The sequence below is a fragment of the Babylonia areolata genome, chromosome 15 (assembly GCF_041734735.1).
Source record: "Babylonia areolata isolate BAREFJ2019XMU chromosome 15, ASM4173473v1, whole genome shotgun sequence".
Lineage (NCBI taxonomy): Eukaryota > Metazoa > Mollusca > Gastropoda > Neogastropoda > Buccinidae > Babylonia > Babylonia areolata.
In genome coordinates this window covers 11021103-11032041 of record NC_134890.1, presented here as the reverse complement: position 1 = coordinate 11032041, position 10939 = coordinate 11021103, and positions in this window count along the sequence as shown.

The following is a 10939-nucleotide window of genomic DNA, read 5'->3' as shown; positions in this document are numbered from 1 at the left end:
TTCTTTCCCCCCTCCCTTTTTTTTTTTTTTTTTTTTTTGTTTTTGTTTGTTTGTTTGTTTGTTGTACCCTTTTCGAAAAAATAAGAGTCATGTCCGTGTTACATGGTAGAAAACGGATCTGTGCGTGTTTCTTCTTTTATTTTCATATACAAAAAAGTATTAAAAAAAAAAAAAATAAAACAAAGTCATGCTTGTGTTTCATGTGGGGAAAACGAAATATACAAAGACTGCATCAGACAGCAGGTAAAACGGTCTACTGTAGGAATGTGTTCCGATGATTCTGACATGTGAACGGATCGGCATTAAACACAACTCGGGAATTTTGTGTTTCAGCGTATTATCCGAAACCGAAAGATTAAACGCATATTATTACACACTGTGCAGAAAGTAAATGTATCTATATATACTGAGTGTTGGTACCAAAAAAAAAAGAAAAAAAAGAGAAGAATGTCTGCATTTCCTGTGCAGCGAACCTATTGGCTTCTTTTGTCCATTTTGGTGGTGTTTCAAGTCTTCGCTTCTCACTGAAAAACTAGGTCATTCTGCAAACCTGTGATCTTTTTTCTCCACGTGTAAAACCAGTATGCACGGATGCAGAGCAGTAACAAATTTTAAAAACTGTGCTCAATCACAAAAAGATGCTTACCACATAAGCCTAGAACGAATGCGTGTTTTTTTTAACGGAGAACAAAAATCACGTATTAACCAGCGACAAGAATCCTAACAAAACGTGACATGTAATGACGTGTAGTTAAAAAAAAGAAAATAGCATAATACGTTGAAATCGTTGTTTTTGACAGAGAGAGCCATTTCGGGGCTTAATTCACGTCAGTTCTTAAAACCAGTCAAAGAGAAAGCAAAAATCATATTTTGAAGCTCAGTTAATAAAATGATGTTACAATACAGCAATTCATCCACGTTTCATTCAAGTATGAAATACGTATGCATTTCCTTCAGTAACTGAAAAAATAGCATCAGGTAGAGCCGGCCGGAACAAGGTTTTCATGGAGTTACCTTTACACTGTTTCTGTCTCACACCATGCACATCCCTAGCTGTCCGTCAGATATCTGACACAGAGAGGCTGGTTGCTATACAAACCACATGGAACTTCACCTTTCAGGTGATAATGTGTCAGATGACAATGACCACTGTGCTGCCTGGAAGAGGATGGATCTTTTTTTTGGCGCGCGCCAAACATTCATGTCTCCGTTCTCTAACTGTTCCCTTTGTTTTTAGCCAGAGAAGCGATTCTACCGGACGGTAAAAGACATAACGCATGCGCATGGACATCCATCTATTTACAACACAATCATTTATTCTGCAAAAGACAGTCGTCTTCGTTCCTCTGTGGAGTGTATTGTCGTCAGGGCTACACGTGTGTGGCATTCTTATGTCATGTCAGTCATGGTTATTAATTCGTTTTTTCCAGATTCTGATATGTGAGACACAGAGACAGATATTAAAGTTCGGTATTCAGTTTTGAGAATGAAGGGATTGCAGTCTGCGGTATATTTCACAGCACCCCAGGTCTCATGCAAAAAGAGTGTGTGAGGGAGGAAATAATGCAAATACCGTTACAACTGACTCAAACCCATCGGATATTCACTCGCTTGAGTCCAACCTGAGCAGTGCCGTTTCATGCAGCAGTGTTTCGAAAGGTTCATGAATAAGTTCAAGTCCTGTTTTTTTTTTCCCTGCATCAAGTATGGATATATTAGCACTTTTAGCACATGCTCACATACATGATAATGATTGATACACCAACACTAAAACCCCATCGCAGTTCGCAGTAAACCCTCACTTCTGTACTCAAATTTCAAAATGAATAATGAATAGAAAATAGAATGATTGACGGGAATATCTTCACATAACAGGAAACAGAGGGAGTGGAGCGAGAAGGCGGAATCAAAACCGACGGTTGTCTTTCAGAAAAAAACAACAACAACGGCAGCAGGAAAGTACTGTTGAAAATAATATGTCTGCACTTGGTAACCCACAAATTTTGATTTGTCACAACTTATGCAGCACAAGTTGATTAATCGACGACCCACCGGGCATCCGTTACGAAAACCATCTGATTATCGGTTCACACTGAAAAAAATCATCATGGAAAGGCTTTATTACTACACAAAATAAGAGCGGAAAATTCATTCAGTGTACATGGACGATCACTCGACATCTTGTTGTGGTGAAGCATGTTCTAAAAGGTGTGCTCCTGACAATAATATATGTGTGTTGAATGAACGAACGAATGGTTTGTTGTTGTTTTTCCCGAATAGGCCGTAAAATAAGGTTCAGAACCGACAGACTGCATTTACTTTTTCCCAATATTTATGACAAATACACGTGAGAAATTTTGCGCTTGTGTAAACGCTTGGTTGGAACAGCATGTGGAAACGTTTGTGAATGTCTTTGGTCCGCCAGGATTTTTTTTTTTTCTGGTCAGTGGTGTCGCGACACAAATGTTATCATGGATTATATCGATTGTTTTATCATTATTGTTATTACTATCATTATTGTCCTTGAGCTTATCAAGAGATCCCCATCTCCACATACTTTTTTTCATTGACAGTACCCGTTTCATGTATGTCTGATACAAAAAAAAAAAAAATGATGAACGTTATTTGATTTTACATATTTGCATCGATGTTTTCAGGATTGAAGTTTTGTTTCAGCATTGTTCATTGTGTACATACTACCCTCCAACCTTCACACCCACTCCAACCCCACCCCACCCCACCTCCGGTCCACCGTCACAGACCGCTGGCTTGTGACTGACCGGATGTTGGGGCTGTCGCTCATGCTGTGTGTCTGTTATCTAGGTCACGGTCATGTTGGTTGATGTCAAGAACTCGGGGTTTTTTTTATGTGTTTTGTTTTATGCACGCGATCTTTGTAACAGGTTTTGTTAACACAGTGCGTCTAGAGTGTGTGTGTGTGTGTGTGTGTGTTCGTGTGTGTGTGTGTGTGTGTGTTTGCTTACATGTTTTAGTTACAATGGTGCGGTTACTGATCTTACAGCAGTAAATGGCAATCAAGATCGACCTAATATTTGATTTCGAAAATGGAAAAAAGAAAGAAAAGAAAAAAGTTCAGAAACGATACAAAAACCACAAAGAGGTGATAAGACATGATGTGCCTATATTATTGCAACCATAAAGTTCATAACTAAGAAACTAAACCAGGAAATGATAAATGAAGGGCGTGCATGAAGAATTCCTCTCTGTAGTCGTTTTGTCACGTTCACCAACAAGGCCTTCTCATATCTTTCAAAACAGTAGGAGTTATTACAGAGAATTGCCTCATTCACACGGACAAAGCCTGTCCGCAGTCAGCAACAAAAAAGGAATGGTCAAGACAACGCCTCCATATGCAGCAATACACTTTTTTTTTTAAATGAGTTGGTCTACATGCAGCTGTTCTTTACTTTCAACCCCCCAAAAAATCAGATATGGTAAACCAGGTGAAGGTGAAAGGGAACCAGAGAATTACCTCGTGTCAAGATGTAGAGATGCTCGCTGCAGACACCAAACAACCACGAGACGGGTTCCTCCGTCCTGGGGTCCAACTGGAAGGACATATCGTTCTGATCAGTACATGTAGTTTAGGGCAACGAATCCAGCCTTGGTGTATACCCTTTTGCTTTGAATTCTTGAATAGATCTCTTGTCAAGTGCACTTTTTTCTCTGGAAGTCCCATGCAAACGATTCGTATGAAAGAAAAGATTACGAAATTAATTGGGGACAGGGAGAAACAAAGAAATCTGGTTGACCTTTAAAAGACATTTGAAAAAATTTAAAGTAGCGTTAAGGCTTAGTTTACTGACTACCAGAGATGAAGATTCAGGTTCGGCCACGTTTGTGACACTGAGTATATTGACTCTTAAGGCACAGAAGGATATCGTTAAAGTTTGGACAGGTTTGAAACAGTGTATCAATATTGACTATCAATCATAGTAGGGTGTCGTTTAAGTTTGGACAGAGTTAGGACAGTGTACCGTTTTACTGACAATAAAGGGGACAATCTGCTGATTTCGAATAAGCGTGTGAAGATGTAATCAAATGTACATATTCTAATTAAATACAGCAATTAATATATATACATATATATAAATATAGAGAGAGAAAGAATGAGAGAGAGAGAGTGTGTGTGTGTGTTCGTGCGTTACAGACAATACGTCACAGACAATGGACTCTCATGAGGAAGCCCTATTCGAGATGAAAGAAAAGATCAAAGGACAATCATTTCCTTGGTATTTTCTCCAGCATTTCTGTTGTTCTCATCCGAGAGTCTACTTTGGTTGAAATATTTTCATGGAGCGATACCAGCAATTCCGCTGCGTACCTTGTTATTATATATATATATATATATATATATATATATATATATATATATATATATATAAATAAGAATAAGAATAACTTTATTATCTCCAGTATGAGCTGTAAGCAACTTTACATATTTCAGTTGAAGGCAGTGCATGTGCAGCCGCAGACGGCAGCGTGCGATGTACAACTGCCGACAACAGAGATGTACACCCCGCTGACAGGGTCATTTTCATGTTGATTCTGTTGGTCAGTTTTGTGACAGCTGATGAGACGGGCCAGTTGATGACATGTTTTGTTTGTTTCTTCTCTCTCTCTCTCTCTCTCTCATATATATATATATAGAGAGAGAGAGAGAGAGAGAGAGAGAGAGAGATAGATATATATATTATAATATGTGAATGTTGTTCTTGTACTTACACAAGTGAGCGTTATCAACAACTTGTTTTAACTGCATTTTGTGTGATATGAATGAAGACGTTTTGATTTATGAAAATTTGTGATTGAAAACGTTGTTAGTTAAACTGGCATAAAAAATTGTGATTGGGGACGTTATTAGTTAAACTGGTATGTGATCCATAATTAATCTCTTGTTGAAAATACAGACTTGCTGAAACTATCACAGGAACTAAACTGACATAATCGAGTCGATCAATCATTCAATACATTTAATCAGACTATAATCAGTCGCTTTCCAGACATTGTCTTATCGGAATGTCCCTCCACCCCATGATTTACAAAATGAACGTCCATTGGCTTGCAGTCTCTACGGAGTTAGGACGGGAATATGAAGACACTGTTAGCAGACTGGCGACATTTTAGAGAAGATTTTAAACAAGACGTCGTGTGACCTTTTCCAAGCTTACAAAGTCGTCGGTGATTTTCCGGAAGCAGTCAGTGACCGAGAGCGACAAACATAGGGCTGTCTCTCTGCCCCCCCCCCCCCCCCGCCCCCCCCTTGTTAATTATTGTTGTGTAAAAAGGCCGTGTTACAGGAAAGTCTTTGTTCATCTGCTTTCCCGAGTCTTTGTCCACTCGGAGATTTCCACGTGCAGGATGTGTTTCGCTAACCGGACAACTATAAGGAAGAAACGGTGTTGGTTTTGTTTGTGTGTGTGTGTGTGTGTGTGTGTGTGTGTGTGTGTGTGTCTTCTTTTTCTGACCATACCTTGCCCCAGCTTTCCATTCTTCCATCATGTGTTACGTTTCTTTTGCCTTATATGTTAACAAAATAAAGAAAAGGACGAACTTCAAAATAAAAACAGGATGAAGCCCTCTAAAAAAAAAAATAATAAAAAAAAATTAAAAAAAAAAAGAAAAGAAGAAGAAAAAAGAAAAAAAAAAACTCATACAAAGAAAATGAAAAAAAAAAAAAAATTCTGTCCGTTTTTTTTTTGTTGTGTTTTTTTTCTCCCACTGACAGAGTAATGCTGTTCCGTGCTGCTGGGATTCCACACGTCAGAAGTTACAAGTATTCATTCGCCGCTGGAGATGACAGTGAACACAAAAGTATAACACGTGTGCCCACTGACCGACACGCCGCAAGACTCATTGTCAAGTACTACAATGGAAAGGAAACGTTTCAAAATACGCTTTTGTGAAGGAAAGGCAGTGAGGCTTTTTTTTGCTTTGACCGTGAGCATCAGATTACGACCTGATTATCTGCTCTTGTTTGGCAAAAGTTCAAGATCAGTTAACTAGGATAACCTTCGCAAATATTTTTATTTATCATTGTTATTAATGTTTATTCCGCTTGAAGTTTATTATATATATATATATATATATTAAAAAAAATAAATAAACATATTTTTTAAAAGAATCGTCAGATGTCTGTCTTTCATAAAAGCATACGTTAAGACCCTTGTTGATTTCAATTGATTTGACACACATAAGCCCGATCAAATCGAATTTAAAGGCATTCAGATTCACCTCGGAAGAGATTTTTTTGTTAGAATAAAATAATCCACTCTTGTGGTAGAAAAGCATTCAACGGTAATTGTTTTGTTGTTGTTTGTTTTTTTGTTTTTGTTTTTTCGTTTTGTTTTTTCATGCAAGAGTTTGGTTACAGATAAACGAAGTTGAAAGACCGGAGGTTTAGACTGAACGTATAGCCATCCTTCTTCGAAGACAACCGCAAGAACTAATTCTTCCCCCGCCCCCGCCCCAACCCCAGCCTTTACAGTTCGAATCTCGTGAGCGGGATGGCTGAAATATCTCTTCGTTAATTTGCTTCCAAACTGTGCTGCCCAATCAATATCAATCGAATATTTAATTCGTTAGTTCGTGTTGCTAGACTTTAGTGCTCTCTGTTTAGTCATTTCGCCCGGTGGAACAACGGTGTTCTTAGTTTTGTTGTTGTTGTTTTTGTGTGTGTTTTTTGTTGTTTTTGTTTTGTTTGTTGTTTTTTCTTCTTCTTTTTGTTGTTGTTGTTGTTTTGTTTTGTTTTCGTTTCATTGGGGTTTTTTGTTGGTTTTTTTTTCCCTTTTACACGAAAACGTATAAGCACATTTATATTTCATCATATCAAAAATACACGCTGCGCGGATGCCTTGTGCACATTTGACCTACATATTCTCTCTCTCTCTCTCTCTCTCTCTCTCTCTCTCTCTCTCTCTCGTCTCCTCTGCCTTCTCCCCTAACTTCTCTCCCTCTCCCTCTCTCACCCCTTCCCCCCCCCCCCCCCCCCACCCCCACCCCCAATCTTCTTTCTCCCTTTCCACTTTCCTATCAATTAGTGGAGTAGTTTCCACACTACAGACTGTCTTGTTACCCTTGGAGTTGTGTAGTATAGTGTGTGTGAATTCCGGCAGCGGCAAGTTCGAAGAGATGCGGGTATCAGCCCAACCTATCGTTTCCTTTTCTGCTTCTGTAGACAGTAGCTGTGTTACGGTAGCGAGGTTGCGAGTGTCTGTATGTATGTGTATGTGTGCGTGCGCGCGCGCGTATGTGTGTGTGTGTGTGAGAGAGAGAGAGAGAGAGAGAGATGAACTTGATGTCTACTAAGTCATTTAGGCACGTTTAGTTCTGCGATGCAATGTTACAGAATGCACACGGAGAGAGGCAAAGACAAAGACAAGACAAGTTTGCAATGAAAATTCAGACGAGACAGACAAGACAAACATAAAGACGTTCGCGGTAAAGCCATTCCACAACTGAGATGCGCCCTTCTTACCTCCCAAAACCATGTATGCATGCGATCGTTCACAGCGACGTCCCATCAGCTTCAGATCGTGCTCTTGTCATTGTCGCCAGGTTTGTCTGCAGCAGCAGATCCGACGATCTGTGCAACAACAACAACAAAAAATCAAATTTACTGAAAGAAAAAAAAGGAAAAAGACGGCCAAGCTCTGATATACTTCAATAAAAAGATGCTCAGGCTCTCACATACTATATATTTCAACGAGAATAGCCCTATTCTGGAAACATCCATCCTAACAAACTAATCCTGAATGTCTCTAATGCTGCATGAATATGACCGAAGCGTCTAAGGGTTTATTGCTGCTGTTGCTGCTGTGCTGCTTCCACTAAAACAGTACTGCTACTGTGTGAGTGCTAACAAGTACTGCTCGAACTACTACTACAACAGCTAATTATACTGCTAGTACCCTTCATCGTCACTGTATGTTTTATATAATTTATGTGTTTATTTACTTCGTTCGCGTGCGTCTGTAGCAGAGCTGAAGATGTCAATGTTCTGCAATACGGAACGTTTGTTGGGTTTGTTTTTTTTAAGCTGTAAATAGGCAATGTATTTGTAGTGTTGGTGGTGACTGTGCGTACAAATCACCGGTTTTGTAACTTTGCACGAGCGAACGAGGAGTGATCGTCTATGCCATTGTACAAATCAAAAAGCAGCATTCTGAAGACTGCGCAACACTGGAGAGCCCTGATGTACTCGCTGTAGAGTACCAGAGGCTGTGCTTATTATGGGCTCCTTATGACCTGATCGTCCTGTTGGGGGTATCATACTCCTGTTGTTATTCGTCATGTGGAGACGGCCATATTGGCTTCATTTATGGTGACACGTTTTGTTTTGTTTTTTATACTGTTCAGATTTATAGCTGTCTTGCAAAATGCATCCTATAATCTCATGACACAAAGAAAACACACACTGTTCTTTAAAACACATGCAGCACGTGCGATATAAAGCTAAAAACAAAACAGACATGGATGGGTTCTTTATCCCCATGTATCACCAGTGCAGGATTATTCTTGCATCTCTCTGTAAAGCCAGTCAGCAGATAGGCTACAGATGTTGTTACGTGAACTCTAATTGTCTGTAATGCTGCTGGCGCTGTTTATTCGAAATGTGCAATGCCGATTCTATGAATACGTGAACACAATACTGGCACAAACGTCGACTGAGGCTGAAAATCACCATCTTCTGAAGCAAGTAATACGCTCACAACCAAATCACCGAAACGGAAGATAACCGGTTTGTAAAGTGCTACACGTAGCCAGCCAAGAGCAGCTGCGGGTATTTCCGATTCATCAGGACACATGTTATACTCTATGTTCTATAACTCTAGAGCAACTCTATCTCCTTGATATCGCCTCCACACGGAGGGACTGTGCATCTTCCAATACGTCATCTGCATGATTGACACCCAAATATACAGACGTCATTCATACGTACTGTTAAACTTCAGGCCATTATGACCTAAACAATGCGTCACTCCACCGCCGTTTGGCAAATCGTTTTTTTTCCTTTGTTCTCTCCTCTGGGGTCTGGTCATCGTCTGAACAGCACAGAGGACTTGGTCATCCCACATGTGATGGATGATCATTAATTCTCTCACTTCAGTTGCTGCCTGTTTCCATTGAATTCGCAGCTGAACTTCTTTTTTTTTTGGGGGGGGGGGGTGGGGGGGACAGTTCAGCTGCATATGCAGAAACTGTAACGCTACATTAAGTGTTAAACTATTGTGTAATGGCAGAAATTCCCAACATCCAGTTTCACGTGTTGTTTCAAAAGCTTGGGTCGATGCTAACCGAAAAGGTCGTTGAAAGAAATGTTCAAGTGTATCGAAAATAGGATTGACAGGCTTCTTGTAAGGAAGGAAAGAATTCCGCTTAATGTCCTGCCATATATAATGGTAATTGTACACACACACACACACACACACACACACACACACACGTCGTTAGGATGGCCAACAGCCCAGCTGTAAAACCTAAATGACCCTCTTTTTTTTTTCTTCTCGTGTGTTAACCCAACAGCTTGAGTACAGTTAAATATGGACCACAACTACCCAGTTGACCAACACTGGAACAGCACAGAAAAGTCAATGTCACTTTATCGAAAACCAGTACTGATTTGAATGACAAACGACCGATAAAAAAAAAAATAATAATAATAATAATAATAATTTGTTTTCTGTTTGTTTTAACACCCAGACAAGTTACTGAGTGCTTTTGGAGGAAATCAAACCGACTAGCAAACAATCGTAAACAGGTAGATGAATATATTATAACTATGTAAACGAGAACAGACTGCTCTTTGTGTGGTGGAGACGGGGGTGAGGGGGCTGACAGGCAAGTTAATACCACTATTTCTAATTTCTAATTTCAACACCAAAACGTGTTTGTTGCGCCTTTAAAAACTCCACCCCCAAACCCCCTACATTCTTTAGTCGAAAGGCATTTTACAATCAAGACAACTGGGTTGTTTTGTTGCTCGTTTTTTTGGGTGGGTGGGTTTGTGTGTGTGTGTGTGTGTGTGTGTGTTTTGTTGTTGGTTTTTGTTTGTTTGTTTACGGAAAAATATATTCGACCACTTGCATTGTATTTTGTCTATCACTTCAGACCTGCAGAAAAAAAAACAAACTTACCCTCGCCCATCCGATACTGCAGCGCTTCTGTATTATTAAATAATAATGATAATCATGGACATCCATCCATTGCAGAGAAACGTGGCCAATGCCTGCAATGGGTGTCGTCGGTTCTCGTGTTCGTTGATAACATGTGTGTATAATTATCTGGATGCCAGGGTTTGTTGTGGATCCGAATAAATAATTACTATGGGAGAGATTGTTGTTTTGGGGTTGTTGTTTTTTTTAGTTGTTTTTTTTCCATTTTTTAAATTTATTTACGGGAGTGTTGGGTGGTGTAGGAGGGAGGGGTTGCATGGAAACGTATCCGTTTGTGTGTTGACTTTGTTACAGAGAGGCGTCGTGTGTGGTGGTGATACGTGTGTTATTTATTATCATCATCATCATCATCATCATTCTTATTATTATTATACTAACTGACCATGTGATGTCCTGTACTCACGTGCGCCGCACGTGCTTTTTGACGCTTACTGTGTTGCCACGTGATACGATATTGCTATATTTAGAACGCAGAAGACAGTGTGTAGTTCTTTGTTAATAAAGGGTCCAATACACTGAGCGCTTGTGGCTTGGCTTTGTTTACCTGCCCGTGTGGGTGCGTGCGTGCGTGTGTGCTTGCGTGTGTGTGCGTACGTGCATATGTATATTCTCTTGAATTTGAATGTATTTGCGAGTGTGCGTAGTTGTACTGAAATGCGTGCCCGCGCGCGCGTGTGTGTGTGCATGTATATTAGCGTGCATATTTGTGCTGAATATGCGCGCTAGTGTTTTATGCAGATCCT